This window comes from Rhinolophus sinicus, linkage group LG02 (assembly GCF_036562045.2).
Source record: "Rhinolophus sinicus isolate RSC01 linkage group LG02, ASM3656204v1, whole genome shotgun sequence".
In the NCBI taxonomy this organism is placed as follows: domain Eukaryota; kingdom Metazoa; phylum Chordata; class Mammalia; order Chiroptera; family Rhinolophidae; genus Rhinolophus; species Rhinolophus sinicus.
In genome coordinates, this window is record NC_133752.1 from 104,694,726 (window position 1) to 104,716,979 (window position 22,254).

Below are 22,254 nucleotides of genomic sequence, written 5' to 3' on the forward strand. Positions count from 1 at the left end.
TTTGGAAAATGAGATAACCTGGCAGCGAAGCCACCTCACACCCTCGCCCCCCGCGCCAGGTCTGGGACAGCCAGAAGTGTCAGTGGCATTGAGCACCACGGAGGAGGGATGGGATGTGGACCCTGGGGTCAGATTCCCTCCCCTTCTCTGGTTCCGGTACCAGCTCTGACTGTGCCCTCCTGACCCCACCTGTGGGCTGAGATGTGAGCACAAGCAGACATCCCTCCCTGCCCCAGGTCCCAGGCAGCTGTTTGGTCTCTAATTTTTGGTCCCAGCGACCCACTTCACTACAATAGTGGCAAATCATGTATTCATTTGCTTAAACATAAAAGTGAAAATTTGGGAATTTAGCTTCAGTGCTCCTCTTGTGTACGTGAATTTTAGCATCAGCGTCAATTTTTATGAGTATTTGTGCTTTGCCTGTTTGTATCTCTTTCCCAGTTTAATTTTTCACCCTTTTCTTTTCAGTTCTAGTTTTATCTCTTCACTTGCTTTGTCACCTACTTCTCTCCTTTTCCTCCATTTTCTTTGAAGAGGTGGATAGAAACTTGGAATGGAAATCAGGAAATCTAAGTTTTAATGTGACTTCTGTCATAAGTTAGCCGTGTGACCTTGGGCAAGTCAACTCTTCTCTCTGGGTTTTAGTGTCTTTTTCTATCAAATGAGGGAGTGCACTAGACAAATTTTGAATCGCTTCTAACCCCTGCTCTTCCCCTGACAGCTCGTTCTTCCGCGGGACTTAGCTCTGCTCACCAACATATTTGCCATAGGAACACAGCGCTCTCTCTCTCTGCACCCTCGCACCCCACCTCCGCCTCCGCCCCCGCCCCCGCCCAGCACCCTCCCCTCACACATTCAGGTGCTACAGACTAGTCTGCTTGGACTCTATCATATTCTCAGACTGCTGCTCAGCAGAAAAAAGAAAGGGGGCACTGGGTGGCTGCCATTGAGAGGTTTAACTACTTAAACGGGTTAGTCTGGCTCCCCTTCCCCTGAGTGCTGGTTTAACACACAGCCGGACTCTCAACCAGGCTCACTTGGGTGGGATTAGCTGACAACTTGCTGCCCAGGTAAGTACCATCTGTGGGCACTGCAGGCCCCATCTTCACCGTTTGGGTGACTAGGTGGTGTTTCCTTCTCCAGCTGCTGTTTGCTCTTCTAACTGTAGTGGTCACAATCAGAAGGTTCATGAGGCAATAGCTGCTCTGCTGGGTGATGAAGCGCTCAGAGCCAGGGAAGCGTTAGATCAGGCTATCTGACTTCTCATTTGCCTGGAGGGATATGCTAGTTGGCTGCCCTACTCATTGGAATTTTCTAAGGTCCTGGTAAGTCCGTCCCATTTGCCTGGGCCATTGCTCTTCATGAAGTGTGAGGGGGAGGCCACCGTGTGTGATGACTTTTGTCTATAATTCTAGACATCCTGAGCTGGCAGGATGGTTCTCAGCTATGCCCCACACTGGGAATTGCCCCTGGAAGCAGGAAATTGCCCACCCGGCAGAGGCGTTCACGGCCAGGACCCCTGATGCTGGTATCCGAAGACCCAGCAGCCCCCTGCCTCCACCTGCGACAGCTCAGCAAGACCATCGCACTCCAGAGCTCTTCACAGGAATAGCCAAGGCTTCAGCTGCTTTGTAGGTCTGCTTCTCCCTCAGCTCCATCTTGCCTTCCTCATTTCCTCACAGCTGTATCCTCCAAGAATATTCTCCCCAAACCTTCTGCATGGAGCTCTCTGTTTCTGGGTCTTTCTAGGGACCCTAAATTCAGACATACACACACTGCATGGTCTCCCCCGGTACACAAGCCCTCTGTGCAGGCAGGTGCTCTATGTGTCCACCTTCTCTTTTTTCCCCCCACCCTCTTTATGTGCCTGACACAGAGCTCTCATGCGGTATTCACCGAATGAATGAATGAACGAATGAATGAATGAAGACAAAGCATGCTTGATGAGAAGGGACAAGTTTAGAAGTGTATTTTGTTCTTCTACTGAGCTTTACAGTCTAACACTTCTCAGGCATATCGAAGTGGACTGACAGAAACTGATAAAAAGTCCATTTTAAGGCGATTACTTAGAGAGTATGGAAAATGACGTTGGGGAGCATAATATTCAGATGATAGCACTCTCACAATATTGGCTGGTGTGGTTATTGTCTTTTCAGCAAAATGACTTCAGATTTGACAGGTGGGCGGTGGGAGCCAATCACCAGGGGACCTGTGACCTGTGGGGCTCTGATGTTCGCTGACTTCCTTGCAGATTCTCTCCCAGGGACCTATCCTAGATCTGGAAGCAGGAAAACAGAGTCTGGCCCACAGGCTGTTCAGGGCTATTATTGGCTGTTCTTAGTTCCCCAGACCTCCCTCCACCCCCTTCCATCTCCAGCCCTGAGCTTTGCTGACACCAGGCCCTGCCAGCTGGCTCAGATCACATGCCCCCCATCCCCTCCCCGGAGGGTCTGCTGGCTGCCTGCCATGCTCCCAGGGTGTTTGTGCTTGGCCTTCTTCCCTCAACCTTGAAGACCCCTGAGGGGGCTGCCTGTGTAGCCCCAAGGACAGCAACTAGGCCTGCCAGTTCAATTCTTCCTGGGAGTCGCTGACGGCTGCCACTGCCCTGCAGCAAAGGTTAATGATTACTGCGCTTTTGCAGCTTTTAAACTTGTCGTCTTCCTTACACAACCCCAGGCTCTTTGCTGTTAGAGTCGTTGTCCAACTGTTGGACTCGAGTGTCTCAGAGAGGCAGTGACGTCAAGTTAACACTCATTGAGTGCCGTTGATATGATGAATAACTGTCCCATCTGAAGTTATTCACACGTCCTAGCTCTCCCATGCAGTGTTGCCCAGGAGGGGAAGTAGCTCATCCGATTTACTGCAGATGAAGGAAAGTTTCGGGAAGCTGCCCCAAGTCACAGCGAGTCAGTGACAGGGCTGGGATTTGGCAGTCTGGCTCCAGAACCACCTCCAGTGTACCACTAGATGGCACTGCCTCTCTGGATAGTGTGACAGTTTGCAAAAAGCACCAGTCACCTGGGCTATAATCTCAGCGCTGCCACTGACTTGCTGGGTGAGCTCCAGAGGACGCCCAGCTCCACTGGCCTTAGTGAGTCAAGAGTGTTATCTGGTTGGCCTCTAAGATTGATGCTAGCTGGATGATTCTAGAAACGCTCTTCGTTCTTCCCTCGACCAGTTAAATCCCCCTCCCCTATCCTATCTTCCCACTCTTGACCTAGAACATTAGTGGTGTTTGGGGAAAGAAAAACGTCAGCACCTATTCCCTTTCTGGGAAGAGGTGGACAGTTGGTTTGCAATTGGTGCCAGTTCTTGAAATATACCTCTTACAGTTATGCTTACCCCTAGTCAGCAAAGATGCTCTATTGTTCCAGAAAGCATCAGAAGTAGGTTCATACATATTATCTCTTGTGAGCTGTTGGAAGTAATGGGGCACTTGATATCATTTGACACACTTTCCAAGGTCAAGACAGTCCATTGTTGCTACTTCAGTTTCTTCCCTGTGTCTGATAATATTAACTAAGAGGCATCCTGCACCTGAGTCTGTGCTGTGCTTAAAATTTCCTTTATGGGAGAGTAAAAACCAAGAGGGGCTCAGAGCCTCAGCTTGTTGACTGTGCAATGTGGTTTTTACCTCTACGATGGGCACATAACTGCAGCCTGTCTCAGGCTGGCCTGTGGCCCAAACAGGAAAGAGTGACATCTTGGGAGTAAAACCATTTCCACTTGTAAAAGATAAATACTTTACAGGAAGAGTAACAGATGAAAATGGTATTCATGAATTGTTCCTATCGGTCCAGGACTGTACTTCCCTTTAAAAAGCAACTGTTAGTTAAAAGCAAGTTTTCTTCAAAGGAGCAAGAGAACCGATCCTTTTCTCATTTCTCTTCCTGGCAAAAGTGCTTGAAAAAGTCTGTGGCCAATATCTCTACTCCCTGTCCTTCCATCCTCTCTTGGATCTACCCCCTTGGCTTTCTCCTCTTTGAGAAAACAATTCTTTTTCTTAAGGACATCAGCGAACTTCATGTTAGATTTTTCTCTCTCCTTGCTTTACCTGACCCATCAGCACTATTGACATTACTTTTTGAGGGGAGGGCAACATTTGACAGTGTTTAGCGCATTTTTCCTTGCAATTGTTTGCCTCTTTTCTGTGATGTGAGACCCTACTGCTATCCTCTGACTCTCCTCTCAAACGTGGTCTCTGGCCACCCTATAATGTGGGGACTCACCGGTCACCCTCTTGTCTTCTCATCACACACGACCTCCCTGGGCAGTCCCATGTACCCCCAAGGCTCAGCTAGTCTACCGGGGGGGCGGGGGAAGGTGTAAAAAAATGTGTACAAGTGGACACCGGTCAACGTTGCTCAAGCAATAGTTTGCCATGATCAGAAGTGTCTGGACACTGATTGTAACCACTTTGAGCACCTCTTGTAATTGCAGACGTCAAACGTGACTTGTATTCATCGTTTGTTGTTGGTATATATTGAGTATTACAATTTTAATACAATTTTCCTTTTTTAAAATGTGTATACATTTTATTTTTGGCACCCTCTGTGTAGCTGAAAACTAAACTTTGCTCCTGAGCTCCAGGCCTGCCTGTCTAATTGTTGACTGGATAGTTCCATCTGGATGTCCTGTAGGGCCTTCAAACTCAGTATGTCCAGAAATGAAACGGTTATTTCTCTGACCTCACAAACCTTCTCGATCCTTCTCCTGTGTCCTCTATAAAGCTTGATAACACTGTCGAGCCCTTAGTTCTTTAAGCTAGAAAATGAGGAGTCTTTAAGGCCTTATGGCACATATTGTGTATTACCAAAATAAAACTTTGCCTGTCTTTTTGTCTCCAGTCCTGCTGTCCTTCAGCTTCAGTCAGGGTGGCCTTCCTAAATGCGAAAGCAGTCCATAGTTCTCTGCTTAAGACCCTTCAAGAGCCATCCATCTTGCCATGATTGAATTAGGAATCCTCAGTTTAGCACAACAGCCCTGTTACTTGGCCTCTGCTAACTCTCCAGCTTTGCTGGTTTAATATGCAGATTGTCTCCCACAAGGACTCTGCTTGCATGAAATCGGATTGCGTTTTACTGGAGCTATGTCATAACCTTCTCTCTGGTTTAGATCACAAATTTCTAGAGGGCAAGCACTGTGCTTTACTGGATAGTTGAATTTTGAAAGCCTAACAGGGAGCAGGGTGCCTCCTTCGTGGAACCCTTAGTCCCACACTGTCGCCTGCCTGCCTATTAACTGCTGAGATGGCACAAAATGGAAGACAGAAATGCTGCAGTCTAGTCATCTCTGCCAGCCACTAGCTCTGTGACCTTGGGCAAGACACCTGGCCTTTCAGTTTCCTCATCTGTGAAATAAGCTCCTTGGAAGGAATTTGGAAGTGGTCTCTAGTGTGCTCTAACTCTTTCCTGTCTGTCGGTGGTCAGAATCCTGGGCTATTGTAATGTCATGGCCACACACTAGAGGGAAGCAGTGAGTAAAATGCGCTGGGAAGTCCTGTACACTAGACCTTATGTGGAAGTTTATTTTGCTTTGTTTCAGCAAATATTGGTGAAGAAGGTCGGTGGAGTGAATGCAGCTTATCTATTCAGTGGACTCTTTCCCCTGGGCATGAGAGTTGTTTAATATTTTTATGTCTCTAGATACTAGGAAAGCTCCCTTTGCATTGCACAGAGGGCCGTGTGACCAGCCCATCACCCCTACAAGAGAGGACACTGAACTTGCCTTTACAATCCTTCCGCCAGGACCACTTTCCTTGTGTCCACCTGAAATCCTTCTGGCTGAAATAAGCTCTTCTTATCCTGTCCGAAGTGAGGATGAATAACAGATTGGGAGACTGTATAAAAAACCCTCAAATATCTAAAATGATTAATTATCGCTATTTCATCATTGTTTACTTTAGGCTGAAATGTTTCATTTCACTCAAACTCCCTTTTCCTCACAGGATTCCCCGTGAGTCTAACTGTGGAGCTAGAACTTGCCACTAGGGATTCTGACTGTGAACCTCAGATAGAGCGAGGATCGATTCATGTTTTACCAAGGAATACAGACAGCTCTTCACATCCCTTAGAGGAGCTCCATGTTTGGGAAATACCTGTTCTCTTTAGTTGTGGGGTATGAAGGTCAGGCGATGACTACATGACAACATTCAGTGCATAGTTATTGAGCCCTACTGTGCAGCAGGAACTGTGTTAGAGGCTGGGGACACAATTAGCAAGATGTAGCACCTGTCCTCATAAGAGACACAGAGACAGACGAGTCAATAGGCAATTACAATAAAGTATGACAAGTACTAAAGTTAGGGGTGAGCAGAGTGGTCCCTGCCTAGTCCTGGACTATCTTGGGGATCTCCCTGGAGGAGGTGGTACCACAGCATTATACTGAAGGACAGGTGAAGAAGATTTGTAAGTCAGACAGAGGAACTTCCTAGGGGCACAGTGGGGCACAGCAAAGATGGGGAACCGAAAGTAGTTCGATACAGTTAGAATACAGAGTGCAAGGGGAGAAAGGCCAAGGTATGAGGCTCAAGAGGTGGGTCCGAAAGAGGCTGCATGCTTAGGAGAACGACTTCCTCTTGAGGACAGTGGGAAGCCAGTGAAGGACTCAAAGGGGACAGATAGCTTGACTGCTTGTCTCGGAGAGATAGCTTGACTGCTGTGTGGGTATGGATTGGAAGAGGGACAGGACTGGCGGCTGGGACACTAGTTGGGAAGCTTCTGCCCCTGGATGAAAAGATGTCTAAGTGTTTCAGCACCATTTGTGTGAAAAACTTTCCCTTCTCCTAGAATTATGTTGGCACCTTTATGGAAAATCAATTGGCCATACATGTGTCCATCTGTTCCTGGACTCTATTCTGCTCCATTGGTCTATATACCTATTTTTTAAATATACCACACTGTTTTAATTATTATATAGTAATTCTTGAAATAAGGTAGTTTGAATCATCCAAATTATTTCTTTTTCAAAATAGTTTTCATTATTCCAATTCTGTTACTTGTCCATATAAATTTGAAAATCAGGTTGTCTATTTCTAAAAAAAAAGTGCTGGAACTTTCAGCAGGATTTCATTGAATCTAGAGAAACATTTTGGGAAGAACTGCCCTCTTAACAATATTAAGTATATCTCTCCATTTATTTAGGTATTCTTAATTTATCTCACCAATATTGTGTATATCTTCGCATACAAATATTGCACATGTTTTTTAATTAGTTCCTAAATATTTTGTCTCTTAATATAATAGTAAATGAAACGTTAAAATTTTTCAATTTCTGACTTTTATTGCTAGTATATAAAAATGCCATTAACCTTTTAAATACTGACTTTGTATTCTATGTCCTTACTAAACTCACATGTTAGTTCTATTAGTTTAAAACATTGTTTTTGGAATTTTTATATTGATAACCATGTCATCTGTGAATAGAGACAGTGTTATCTGTTTGTTTTTTGTAGATAGCATGTAAGAGATTTTGCTTTTTATCCAGTCTGAATATCTCTGACTCTTAAATAGAGGGTTTAAACCATTTATATCTAGTATAATTACTCATACTCTTGAGTTTAAATCTACCATCTTACTGTTTGTTTTCTGTTTGTCTCATCTGTTCTTTGTTCCTTTTGTTCTCTTTTTCTGCTTTCTTTTTTATTAACACTCTATTAGTTGTATATTTAGCTTCATTCTTATCTTATTAGCTTATCTCTTTTTCCCTTTTTTGTAGTTCCTCTAGAATTTACATTATTAATCTTCTAGGCTCTATACTGAATTCCACACGTGTTCAACAAGGATTCTCCACTCTGGCTGGTTAAAATTCAAACCCGTCCTTGCTCTTCACCATCTCTGGGACCTGTTCAGCTAATAGCTTCCTCACCTTATTTGTGTGGCTTTGTGGAGTTTCACATCTCAGTATTTAATCTTACAGTCAAGGAGGCTCCTATGTGGATTCTGGTATTCTTTTGCTATATAGCTCCCCGTTTTCTGGCACCTGCCATGCAATACCCAGCTTCCTCAGCCTTCCTGTGCCTTGATTTCAGCCTGCCCAATGAACAGGACCAATGTATTCTGCTTGGGTTTCTCCTGCTTGCACCTTAGAAAACCCAGACATTCGGTCTGTTGGGCTCCCCTGGCCAAGCGTGTTATAACCCACAGATGGCAGAGCCATCAGCACTCACATTCCTGATGCCTCTGCAGCATGTGTAATCCACAGCATACTCCTTGGACTTCTAGGCTGGGGTTGGGAAGAAGTTTTTGCCTGGGACCAGGGGCTTCAAAATCCAGTGATAATTACTCCTATGTCCTTGTTTCAAAGAAGGCTGCTGTTATTTTAATGTCAGGGAAGGATTTAAGGATACAGCCCCACAAAAGCAAATTTCAAAACTCTCACACTTGTTCCTATGTACTTGACCTCAAAATAAAATTAGAAACAGTCTTTTGCATGTAAGAGATACTCAGTAAATATTTGCTGAACTGAATATGGTTAGGACATGTTATGTAGCCCTACCTGTGCTAAGCCTAACTTTCAGCACAGGTGACCTGACTTTTGTGAGTGCAGAAGAATTCTAGCAGTTCTTCAAGAGCAAGATTCAACATATTCTAGTTACTCCACATAGTTCACACTCCTACATTTAAGAAACCTGCTGTGCTATGGATGTATCTCAGAAATTGGACATGCAACTATCCTATGACCCAGCAATTCCACTCTTAGGTATCTATCCAGAGAAATCCAAAATGCGAATTCAAACAAAATATATGCACCCCTATGTTTATTGCAGCACTATGCACAATAGCCAAGACATGGAAACAACCAAAATGTCCATCGGTTGAGGACTGGATTAAGAAACTGTGGCACATTTACACAATGGAGTATTACTTGGCCATAAAGAAGAAAGAAATCTTACCACTTGCAATGATATGGATGGAACTAGAGAACATTATGCTAAGTGAAATAAGTTAGACAGAGAAAGACAAATACCATATGATCTCGCTTGTATGTGGAATCTAAAGAACTGAATGAATGAGCAAACTAAACAGAAATAGTCTCAGAGATACAGAGGAAAAACTGATGGTTGCTTGTTAGGAGGAGGTGGGGATGACGGAGAAGGTGAGGGGATTAGAAAGCACAAATTGGTAACCACAAGATTGCCATGGGGATATGAAAGACAGTTTGGGCAATATAATCAATAATGTAAAGATTTTGTAGGGTGTCAGGCGGGCACTTGTCTTATTAGGGAGACCACTACAAGGACGGTGTAGATGCCTGATCACTGCACTGTACACCTGAAGCTGAAGCTGAATAATACTGAATGTCAACTATAATTTAATATATATAGTTATGGGATATGGAGTACAGCATAAGGAATAGAGTCAATGGAACTCTAACAGCTATTTACGATGTCAGACGGGTAATAAATTGGGGGAGGGGGATTATCACTCTGTGAGGGGTGTAAATGTCTAACCATTGCATTGTTTTGTACACATGAAACTAATAAAAACAAAAAGAAAGAAAACAACCACAACAACGTGTGCTGTTCTGGCCCCATCTGCGTGGAGTACCAAAGAAAGCTATATTTCATCAATACCCAAATTTGGACACTGGAACAGCAACAGGAGGGCTGACTGACATTACACTACTGGCCCTCAGACCCTTTTTCACCTTTTCTTGAGGCTATAGCCAGGAGGCCTGCCCTCTGCAGGCTGTGTCCTGGCTTCCCTGTCTACTGGTTTCCAGCTGGGTTTGGTGTTGAGGAACTAGAAATTGAGGGAGAAGTCAGGGTGTTTTCCTCTCCTGTTCTGAGGAATGCAACAGCACTTTCCATCTTGTCAGTAGTTACAGCTCCCACCCCTCGGGCCTGCGGTGGCTGCAGCTCCTGCCAGCGGGACTCCTCCTCTCCCCCCCCCCCAGTTCTGGGCTCCCTACTGTCCTTTTCTTTTGTTTCTTCACCTACACGAGCAGCAAGCAGTGGCTGCCTGTTTCTACTAACCTCTGGTGTCATCATTTCTTCCCTGGTTGGCTTCCCACATGTTCCCACCATTTGAATATTCAATTTAGACTTCCTCTGTTTAAAAAATCAGCATGCTTTCTTTCTTCCTGACTGGCTCCTAGGTAGAGTTGTACCCTCAAAATGTCTCCTGCAATCTTGGGAACTCCTTAGGGCTGCTGTCTCGCACATGGTCATGACCAGCCCACTTACGAAAGGTAGGAGAATTAGGTTAGTGAACTTAGTTGTCTGGCCCTTGTGTGTTTTGTTCCTGTGGTCACCGGACACGCCAGCCTACTGTGTTGCTGTTTTCTTTGACTAGATTTGTCCCTCAGCTGGGCACAGCTATACCTGCTGAAAACTGTCAGTGATATTGTCAGTACTGGCCTTGAGGAGAGGGGTGAAAGATGTGTTACTCTGTTCCCCAGTTAGATGGACCTGTCAGTCTCCCAGAGCCAAGCATAGTTTTGGGTGCAACTTCTCATAAGGACTTAAAGAGGCAGTTTGGGGCTCACAGGCTCTAAGAACAGTAAGAGAATAACTAAAAACTAGCAAAAGTGACTGCACAGAGCTCAATTTCATTCATTGCACAAATATTTACTGAGCACCAGCCCCGTGCTAGGGAGCCTTACTGGGTGCAAGGGTTACAGTGTTGAATGACGTAATATGTCTGAAAACACACCAGCGAATAAATGAGTAAATAATATTATTTCCGAGAGTGGCCAATTGTTCTGAAGAAATTAAAACAGAGGTGTGAGGTGGAGAGAAGCCTTACTGTGACTCGCGTGATGCAGAGGAGACCTCTCTGAGGAGGTGACACTGCAGCAGAGACCCAGGTGGTGAGAAGGAGGGAGTCCCATGCCATTCTGGGAGAACCTCAGCTGGGATTCAAGCTTTGTGTGACTCAGATGCTCTCCTAGCTGAGAACTTGACGAGGGCCTACTGTCTCAGTAGCAGGAGCCATGTGGAGGCCCACGGCACCACGGCCCGGCTGGGGTGGGGCCTGGCCCGGGACTGAGGGCAGGTTGTTGCAGATGACCCTGCTCACATGTTCCAGTGACAAGAGGCACGGAGTTCACCAAATGCTCCAGGAGTCCTGTGAAGAGCCCTGACGGCCATTTTTGCATCTGCTCTTTTTTCATGGGTGGTGAAGTCAGGATAAACAGAGTTCCCAGCCCACTGGGCAGTTTTTCCTTGTTGCTTCACAATGGAGCCCCATCTTTTCAGGGAGGATTATGTACGAGTTTGACATTTTATTCCCATGCAATGTGAATACTTTTCTCACTACTTCGAGTCATGTTTTCCTTCGGAATCACAGAAACCTAACTGAACTTTGTCCTCTCTTTCGTTAAACCTCCTTTCAGAATAACTTGGACTCCATCCAACCCTTCTTAGTCTTTGTACCAATAATTATTAGTCTTTTCTTCCACCAAAATGCTTTAAAACAATCCTGCCTTTTCTTAGATAGTACTTGATACTGAAGGGCTAGGACACCCCTTTTCCCTACGGGGTAACTGACTCAGTATGGGAAAGAAGAAATTCCTCATTCCATCGTTCTATCTGCTGGGCCCTGAGACAAAACCCAGCACGCGTGTCCCAGCAAGTGAAACCCAGAAGATGGAGCTACAAGGGTGATGCTGATAGTGGGCTTTTCTCTGAGAGAACAAATCTCACTCAGTTTCTTGAGGACTTGGGTACCATGTTTCACAGTTAGTGTTCAGACCAGGCTTTCACAGGAAATAGGAGAGAAAGTTCAGTGGGGAAAACGTGGACCAATATCCAGAAAAGTGAGAAATGGAGGAGGGGGAGGTTCTCACAGGAAGAGTCTGTAATACAGATCAAGAAATATCTCAGCACACTCTCTTCATACATAGTGACCATCTGCAGTAATACTCCTCTTGACCAGTATTTCTCATCACAGAACGTGGTGTTCATTTTATATATTAATTAGTTGATTGGCTTACTACTGGAAAGCAAGCTCCACGAGGGCAGAAGTGTTGTGGTCTGTTTTGTTCATAATGTCTACAACCGTGTATTTCACGTTATAGCTACTCAATACGTATTTATTGCTGAATGAAATACACTTTCATACAATTCTTGAACATTCAGAAGGCATCATAAAACCATGCAGAGGTCACTGCATCTCTAACACACTTGGGCTGGGTTAGCTGCCTGCTTTCACATGTTCTCCTAGGATTCTATATGTCCTCTGCCTCCTTATGCAACATGCGGTATTATGATCGCCATTTAACCTGTCTCCCTATATTAGTGTCAAGCTGCTAAGTTTGTAACAAAGAGCAGAGTGACCTTGACTCAGGAGCAGACGAGTGCAGGAGGAGCAGCCCAGGTGAGATAGTAAACATGTGAGAAATGAGAGTCATGGGACTTACCTGGGCTTGCTTTTTTTTTTTAAAGATTTTATTGGGGAAGGAACAGGACTTTATTGGGGAACAGTGTGTACTTCCAGGACTTTGTTCCAAGTCAAGTTGTTGTCCTTTCAATCTTAGTTGTGGAGGGTGCCATTCAGCTTCAAGTTGTCCTTTTCAGTCTTAGTTATGGAGGGCGCAGCTCAGCTCCAGGTCTAGTTGCCGTTGCTAGTTGCAGGGGGCGCAGCCCACCATCCCTTGCGGGAGTCGAACCGGCAACCTTGTGGTTGAGAGGACGCACTCCAACCAACTGAGCCATCCGGGAGCTCAGCGGCAGCTCAGCTCAAGGAGCCATGTTCAATCTTAGTTGCAGGGGGCACTGCCCACCATCCCTTGCGGGACTCAAGGAATTGAACTGGCAACCTTGTGGTTGAGAGCCAACTGGCCCATGTGGGAATCGAACTGGCAGCCTTTGGAGTTAGGAGCATGTAGCTCTAACCGTCTGAGCCACCGGGCCGGCCTTCTGGGCTTGTTGTTGAGGAATTAAAGAATAATGCATGTAAAGCACTTAAAATATGTGGTAAGCATTCACTATATATATGAAGTAACCAAAGTAGTGATGATGATGAGGAGAGATAATCCACCCTCAGAACCATCACCTCTGACGCCCCAGAATCAGTAGCTTGTTATCCCTCTTAATGCAAAGTCAGAGGTGGTGAAATGGAGGCCCCACGAATCCTTCCAAACCACTGCGACTGTGCCAGGCCCTTCTTGGGCTGTTTGTATTCAATCCCACCCTCCTGTCCCCTGGGTTTGACTTACTTCTTCAGAAGCAAGGGTGTTAAACCCAAGCACCGGTGATTTTCATCTTCCTCCCCCCATCTTCTCTTATACCACACACACACACACACACACACACACACACACACACACACACTCAGATTTGTAATCACAGCCTCTTGAAGCTGTGTCACTAAGCTCCTTGGGCACCAGGAAGGTCATTCTTAAAAAAAACCAACAACAATCTTTAGTTCATCCTCTCTCCTCTCTGTATTCCAGCCTGGGGAGGAGCTTATGCCAAAGGATGCCAGTGGGAAAATTATTTTAGAGACAGCGGACTTGTGTGACACATGGGAGGTAAGTGCTGCTACTGCCACCCAAAGGCACTGCAACAAGGTGGCCACCACTGGATGGGTGTCAGAAGAAATGGGTTCTCGCCCCATCCATTGTCTGCCCTCAGACACATCGTCAAACTCCTCTGTACCTCGGTATTCTCATCTGTAAAGCAAAGGACTTGAATGGGATGACCGGGAGGTCTATTTTTATTTAATCTAAACTTCTATGGTCCTAAAGAGAGGAAAGGTTGAGCCTGTGAGCCCTAAATGGGACATCTTCAGAAGCAAACCCTGGAGGAGTCAGAGCCCCACCCCAGGACAGACAAGCAAACAGAGGGACACTGCTGTCTGCTTAGCGGGAGGGTGGGCTGCAGAAGGAGCATGCAGCCCGCCCACCCCATGCACCTGTCTCACCATCCTAGGAAAGAGGAAGCTGGAAAACCTACTAGTGGGAAACCTGCGCATTCCCCTTTGCCCTTGACTGTGACACCATTTCTTAAGGAACTGGGATGTGCATAATAGCAAAATAGTCACCATGGAAGAGAGCAGGGAGGCCAGAGAATTTAAAAGCACTTATAGTCTCTTTATTGTCCTGGGTGTGCATGTTACAGACTCAAGGGCACAGATATGTATACACAGCAATAAAGTACATTAGGAAATAATATATCCCACTGAGAAAACGGTTTGGTTCAGTCAGTTGTTATACGTGTTAAAATGGATTTCCAGTTTTTAAAAAGCTCAATGTGAAAGGAAAGGGCCAAACTTTCCTTTCCATTGGCAAAGTCCATTGGCATGTCCAACTTCAATTCCAAGCAGCTGGGGATGGTCCTGAACAAGCCAGGGCTCAAGTACAAGCCCGTCTGCCACCAAGTGAGCCCGTGCCCACTGGGGCTTCCCTGCTTTCTGCTCTCCACACCCTCTTCCTTAGTTAACAGTTCCCAAGTTTCTAGCTTGATGCCAACTATACAGATGTCTGCTCCTTTTATTGCAATAAGAAATGCCACAGAAGGAACAGGTTGAGTGGAGTGGGAAGAGTGTGATTTCAGTTATTCAGAGGTGGGTGTGAGGGTCCCAGGAGACGTCCTAGTGGAAATGCTGGGTTGGTAGGTGGCAGTGTTGTTCAGAAAGGCAGTCAGGGCGAAAGGTATAGATTTTGGAGTTTGGCTTCACGGGTGGCAATTTTACTCACAGAAATGGACTGCCTCTCCTGGGAAAGTTCATAGAATGAGAAGGAAGAGGGCAGGAAAGTCAGCATTTAAGGGTCAGGCAAAGGGGCACTGGTTAGGAGACTGAATAGCAGTTGGCAGACACAGAGAGAGAAAATGAGGAGTGTGTGGTGTCAGGGAAGCCAAAGAGGGTTGAAAAGGTTTGCGTGAGTCATGGGGTTGATTCGGCTGGGAGCAACCAGTCCAACCAAGGATGGAAAAGGTATGGGATTTCATGACAGGGAGTTGATGGGGAATCTCTCCATGGCAGTTAGAGTGGTGAAGGGACAAGCCAGAGAAAAAGCAAAGCCCTGGAAAATGAGGAAGTGGATAAATCAGAATTAAAAGAAATACTTTTAAAAAATAACAATGCTGCCAATTTCCAATTGCTGGGATCTTATGACATTGTATAGCCCTTTTGTAAAATGGTTTGAAAATTATGCAAGAAACCATTCAAATATTTATACTCTTCACAGGAGTTATTTTACTTCTAGGAATCTATCTGTAGAAATAACGTAATTCAAAATATGTTAAAATATGTCCCTTCCTCCTCCCCATCTTTCCTCCCTTTCTTTCTCTCTCTCAATTTATTTGTGAAAGAAACTAGGCCTTTAAAAACAAACAAATGAACAAACACTTTTCCACATAATTGGTTTTACTGATCCATTCCTACGATGTTCGTATTTCAATATCAAATCCAGATAGGATTAGCTGCTTTGTTAAACCATCGGGACACCCCAGCACCTTTGTGGATCTCATAGCACTGGCTTGACTCTGTCAGTGAGTTTTCTCCTTGTTGAACTAAAATTGGTTCTTTATATGTCAGTGTGCTCTCTAGACTGCGAGACCCAAATGTAGTGTGACTCACTGTGGGTCATCCTTTAGCACCTTTTCCCCAGCAGACATCCTGGCAGGTAGCAAACTAGATATAGGTTTATAGGCAGACTGAATTAACAAATGAACAAGTAACACCCCCCCCCCCCCCCCGCACACCCCGCCAACTCTGCCAACTGACTCTCACTCACATGTCTCCAGGTCCCTTAGATCAATCAGTGGTCCTCAACTTAGGTTGTTGTAAACCTCATGAGAAACTGTGTAAAGTCTATCCCATTTTAAGATGACAGCTACATTTCATCATGAGTTTAACATTTACAAAAGGTGACATTTAAAGCATATTATTTATAATATATTTGCTCTAAAACCTTGAAACGATAGATTTAGTTCATTCAATTTATGGAAATATCTAACAGGCAAATCTAAATCTCATTGTTAAAGCAATCAGAAAAAAAAAAATCTCATTTCAATTTTTAATTTAACTCAATATGTTAATAGATGTCCCCATGACAACCAAACCACTTAAGGAGTATATTTTTAAGATGAATGACAGATGAATGGATAGATGATAGGTAGATAAATAGATAGATGGTAGAAGATAGATATAGATAGATGATATAGATAGATGATAGATAGATAGATAGATAGATAGATAGATAGATAGATAGATAGATGATAGATAGATAGATAGATAGATAGATAGATGATAGATAGATAGATAGATAGATGGATAGATAGATAGATAGATAGATAGATAGATAGATAGATAGATAGATAGATAGATGATAGATAGAGGCACTGAGTTTTCCATGAAATTGTCTCCTGAGTGAAATAATGTACTTTCTGCTTTAATATTTCTCACCAAAGAGCTGTCTGCTTTGCTATTAATAGACTCTTCATTAGGGGCTATGCATCACCAAATAAAACACAAATCTGGATTTAAGTAAGAGAGACTTTATCCAAAAGGGAGAACTCTCTGAACGTTGGATCTATAAGTGTCTCTAAGATCAATCGGAGAGGTTTTTCTTTTATAGGGAAGAGAAGACACAACTAGAAAGAGAATGGTGTTTGGAGGTTGGGGTGAGCAGTTGTGCAGCTGAATGCTTTTTCCTCAGGTCAATAGCTTCTTGGAGGACCCTTTGCAGGGGTCAACTCTTCCTTCTAAAGCTCAAGGCTGCGTTCAATTCAGGAGGTGCTGGGAAAGGGAAAAGCTGACTAAAGCTTGATCCAGTCAGCAGGTACTTTGTCCAGAGTGTCCAACTATCTCGCTAGTTTAGGAAAAGAAAGGGGGAGGGATTTGTTTTCTCTTCTCTTGCAAAAAGTTCACTTAGGAAGATTTGGGATTGAGTTGTAAGCCTTTGTTTCGTGAAGCAGAGCAAAGGAGGAGACAGAGTAGGAAAGGAGAGGCAGAGAACCCAGGAGCAGCATCCTCAGGCCGGTGCCCCTGGAAGGGCTAGCGGGGGACGCTTCCCACGGTGCTCTTCTTGCCTCTGCCCAGCGGGAAAGTCCTCATGTTCCCAGGAGAAGCCAGCTGCCCTGGGGGAGAGTTTAACACGATTCCTTCCTTTCAGATTTTTGACTTTGAATTGACTCCAGAAGACATGAAAGCAATTGACGGCCTCAACAGAAATTTCCTACTTTTTAAATTCCAGTTGTAAGTGACCTGTAGCTTATTTTTCCCAGGTTTTTTCTGTAGCATGTAGGTTCGCAGAGAAACTAAGCTTAGCTAAATTAAGAAGACAGGCCTTATATCCGGTATAGAAGTAACACAGGAGCTTCCTGGAGACCTCAGACTAGAGGTTTACTCCAGGGCTCAGTCTCTGACCCGACAGAAATGTGAGTGGAGCCAGGATACAAACCATAAGTAAAATGGGCAAAGTTTGCCTCATGGTGAATTCATGACTTTTAGGCCTTAATCCCTGTGCCTCATATACTTCCACTCAGGGCTGACTTACCCATTCGACATGGAAGGCACAGTACCTACGACCCACTCACTATACTTTTAGGGGTGCTAATCTAAAAATAAAAGCTTTTCAAAAGGAAAGGCAACATGCATTTACTGAGATCAGTAAGAAAAGCTATTCAGGAAACACTGATTCAGGCAGAAGCCCAAATAATGTTCCAATGAGGAGACCAAGGCAATGGGTACTTACAAGAAATGGAGGGGGGACAGTGACATCCACAGAAGGAAGGCACTGCTATCAGTGCAGGTAACATAACATGCTGATGCTAACCCTCAAGTGTTTTTAGTGTTTCATCCACAAGTCATCAGCTTAATAGTCCTAACATCCGCTCTCTTGTTATGTTAGCAGACAGTCCTTTGGGACACAAGGTGGCTTAGGCCCATTCCACCAGTTGTTTTGTCCTGTATTAACATCCCAAAGGTCTGAGGCATCAGACGTGCCAGGAACTGCCTGAGGTGGCAGGTCTGGCCCCAATTTAAAGTGGCTCTGTTTATACTCTTTACAATGGGCCTGTGAAAACGTTTCATCTTTAATTGTTTTTGAAATCAGGAGAAAATATGGATGTATTAATAATGACTAGTAATAATGAATCCAGCCTGGACTCTGTTCATTTTTATCCTAACAGTTGTCATAATGTCAATATTTTTTATGGAGGAGGGGCCCATGAAGACTAGTGCACGAAGGTGGGGGAAAGTTGTAAGGTGGCCACGCTTCCAGCTCCTCCCCCAGTGTCAGTGGCATTTCCCCCTAGTGGGCATTCCTTTCCCAAGACACCATCTATTTCTTCCAAATTTCTCTCTTCGTTGGCCTTTTTGGTTGTTATTATCACAAATCCCATTTCCTCAGAGGTGGAATGTCATCAAACTGAATTGTAAATGGGTCCTGAAATTAATTGACCCTAAAGTTAGTGATTGATGTTTCCCCAGCGGCACATACACCCACATAAGATCCTCTGGGTTTCTCTGGTTTCTCGAGTCAAGACACTCAGTGTCGCCTTTGTCCATTAGGAGACTAGCCCCTGGGGGCCCCTAATTCCTTGACTTTGTCTCACCCACCAACATAGCCCATTGTTCAGTTATTGGGAGGGTCTCAGGGTTGAAGAGAAGGAAGACTAATCAAACTGAGAAAAGTTTGGGAGTTGAGAGATCAGGGAATAAAATTTAGTTACAGAATAAAGATTTAGTTTCAAAAGAGAGACCTCAAAACTGTCCTTGTTTGTCAAGCTGTGCCATGATTCCGATAAAAGGCATCACAAAGGAAGAAAGGTGGGAGGTCACTTCTGTACCACGACCTTCACGTACAAGTCTCTGATCTTCACCAGGCCCTAAGTCTAGTGGCACCCGTCTCCCTGGCCCTTTGTCAACAGCTCCTGCCGCATGGAATTGCCCAGAATGCTCTCTGTAATGGAACTGAGTCAAAAAGGACACATTTTATTAGGAAAATTAAAACATGGGAGAAAAGGGGAAAACAACAATAACGCTAATTCCTGAATAACAAGTATTCTGATAAGTGATAAGAAAACAGTAATCGCATTTTGCAGATATCGTTATTTAGGTGCACATATTATCTCCTCAATAGATTAGAAGTCCCTTCACAGGGGACCCTGTATGGTTGAATGAACGTGTGTAAAAGAGCAGCAGACCCCCTCTCTGAGAGCACTGTCCTGACCGAGGGACAAAAGCTACACTTGGGTTGAAACAACCCCATTTTAGTCACAGTTCCTACACCCTCTCCCTCTGGTAAACTGTGATCTAAAGCAAACTTCCTTTGTCTTGGTGTTTCTGTTCCATGTGAATGTGGGGGGCACACAGACAGATGTGTGTCGGGGTAGAGGAGGGATGTGGCTGGAAATGTGCGGCTTCTAGCCCATCCTGACTGCATCCACTGGAAACCGTCTCTTCAACAGCGTGGGACTGAGTTAATAAATGAGTATCTTTCCTTCTCTTTCAGTGCCATTGGTCACCCGTATTTTCCGTTTGCTGAAGAATATTGACTGAACTATCCACCATGAGTTCTACCAATCTCTTGCTTCAGGTGTGTGGAGAGGATTTCTGCGCTTGGCGGAGGCGATTAAAAGCAGTCCTGTAGCTTCTGGCTTCTTGCCTTTATTCTTCTTAAAAAAAAAATAATTTTATGAAATAATAAAGGCTTTGAAATAAGGATGTTGGTTTTTCCTGGTAAGTAAAATAATACACACAATTACAGAAAATTTGGAATATATAAGAAAAAGGAAAAAGAATAAAGATAACCTGTAATTAGCCTATTTAAAAATTCTGGAACTTTTTGTACATTTTCCTTCATGGTTTTCCTATACAAATGTGTGCATATTTATTTACAAAATTGAAATAATCTTCAACCTACAGATGGTAAACCTTTTTTTTTTTTACTTAGCCTAACTATTTTTTCTAAGCTATCAAATATTACTTGAAAAACCAGTATTATATTTTGCTGTTGTAAAGCAGTGCATCTTATGAATGTATTTAATTTCTTAATCACCTGCCTATGTTTTGGCATTGTGATTTGTTCTTGTATATTTTGCCATGCATTCAGCAAACCTTTATTGAATGTCCTTTACATGCCAGGCATTGCTTTATCAAGAAATAAAATAGACAAGAATTAACCCCAGATAGGAAATGCCTTGAGTTCACAATCTGGAGGAAGAAGGCCACGAGACGGGGAGGAAGGGCCTGTGGGGGGTCAGTCTATAGGCTCTCACACGCTGTGTGCCTGAAAAGCAGAGGCACTAGTTTTTCAAGACATTTACACATACACACCTTGGAATCTAGACACAGTGGCTCCCTCAAAAGGAAGGAAGGAATGTTTACTATCCACTAATATAAAGAAAATACTTCTCACCGGAGAAAGGGTGGGATGCTTCATGCCCGCTCTCATGCATCCAGGTTCCCTAGACTCAGGTTTTTCTCCTGTAACTCAAGCCACTGCACTTCACACGATAGAAATGAGGGCTCAAGGAACGAGCACCCCCTTTCCTCACTGTGGGAAGCATTTTCGCCACATAATGTACATCAGACCACCACATTGTAAACCTTAGGTCACACAGTGTTAGATGTCAGCAGCACCTCCACACCGCTGAGGGAAATGAGTCACTTGGCTACAGCTACTATTGTGAGTAATAAACTATCCTTCTATCAGCATCATTGAAACCACAGCAAGCTCATTTGTTAGCTCATGAGTCCACTTAAAACCCTATGTCTTTCATGAATCTTGACAGTGACGTGGAGAAAGTAAAGCAGAGAGAAGAATGCGTGGTGGTGGGGACGGAGTTGTTCGGTGCTGTCATAAGATGGTTAGAAAAGATTTCACTGCGAAGGTGACTCTTGATAAAAAATTAAGGCAGGAGAGTGAGCTACATGGATATGCAGGAGATGCTCCTGGACATGCAACAGATACACAAAGGCCAAGAAGGAAGAGTGATCGCATAATCCTTACGTGACAGCAAGTAGGCTGACATGGGCCGAGTTTAGTGGGTGAAGGAGGTGGGAGAAGAAGATAGGGGCCAGAGTGGGAGGGCGGCTCTGTCACGTAACTTTCCAAAGGACTTTTATTTTGAGGGAGAGGGAGAACGATGTTGTGGGTTCTGAGCAGAGCACCTATAGGAGCTGACATGTTTCTAGAGCATCATTCCGGGTGTCATTTTATGACTTGTAACTGCTTCCACTATGAAATGCTAACTTGAGCACACTCTGCACTGATCAGCTCTCTTTCTCTGTGTTTCTGCTACATCTCAGCCCATCAAGTTGTTGATGCACCAAGAACTGTAGTCAGTGAGGCTGTCCCCTGTTCATCCTTTGAATTCCCAGGAAGTTTACATACTCGAATTAGGTGAAGTCATAAATTAACTGGAAATTTATTGGCTCCACTCATTCTCTCCATTTTTCCTTTACATAGATTTGCTGCTGGATGAGGCCTCTTGGCTCTTCCACCTCTGCATCTGTCCTTGTACCGATCATACAGGACAAATGTCTCTACAACAAAGACAATTGCTCTGCCTTTATTTACGTGGACCCTTTAATCTAAAGCTGGACCCCCACACCCACTGGAGAGTCTTGCTCCTGAGCTCTGTAGTAAAGCCTACGTATCACTATGTTCGAAAGGCTCACTAAGCAGTTCTGAGCGTGGCCAAGGCTGGAGGCCGCTAGTCAAGACTGTTGTGTTTTCACTATGATTTCAGGGGTCAACACACATTTCACTCGAGATGATTTGTTAAGGTCGCCCATGTCATGTTCACTCCATTGCCCTTTGACATGTAATGGCCTTAGGAAGATGACTATGACCCAATCCTGGCCGGTGACACACAAGAAGAACTGTGCTGGAGACTTGTAAGCGTTTTCCTCACTTCTAATTTTCTTCTAAGAAGGCGATTTTAAAAACAGGTGGCCCCTCTTCAACCAGGTATATCCTGTTGTGACATGGTGTCTGAAATTGGCTGCTCTGCCTTACCCACCCAAGGACGATGTCGGTACACAGAAGGGAGAGCCAAGGGACTATGAGGGAAGGTCTGAACCTCCCATGGATGACACCCAGAGCTGGCCCTTCCTTGGGACGTCTCGTTATGCCCATTTCTCGTTAACACATTTCTGTGGGATTTAAGCCAATTTGAGATAGACTTTCTTGACCTGGTTGTATCCTAACCAAAGCAGCCATGGAAGCTAACAGTTTTCTCTTTACAACACCCCTGCACTTGACATCTAGCCAGGCATTTCTGTGAAAATTGCTGGTTCATCCTCTGAGCAGGAGCCCCAGTGGGTTCTAAGGGTTTGACGGTAGTACTGGGTG

At 44.5% G+C, this 22,254-nt stretch overlaps 1 long non-coding RNA gene across 1 annotated transcript; it reads left to right on the forward strand.

Annotated features, from left to right (window-relative positions):
* The first annotated feature begins 1,422 nt into the window (after positions 1-1,422).
* On the forward strand, positions 1,423-19,536 carry LOC141568457 (uncharacterized). Its single transcript, XR_012491588.1, has 3 exons — positions 1,423-1,631; positions 13,399-13,476; positions 19,408-19,536. It is a non-coding gene; the product is annotated as an uncharacterized LOC141568457 (long non-coding RNA).
* The last annotated feature ends 2,718 nt before the right edge of the window (positions 19,537-22,254 follow it).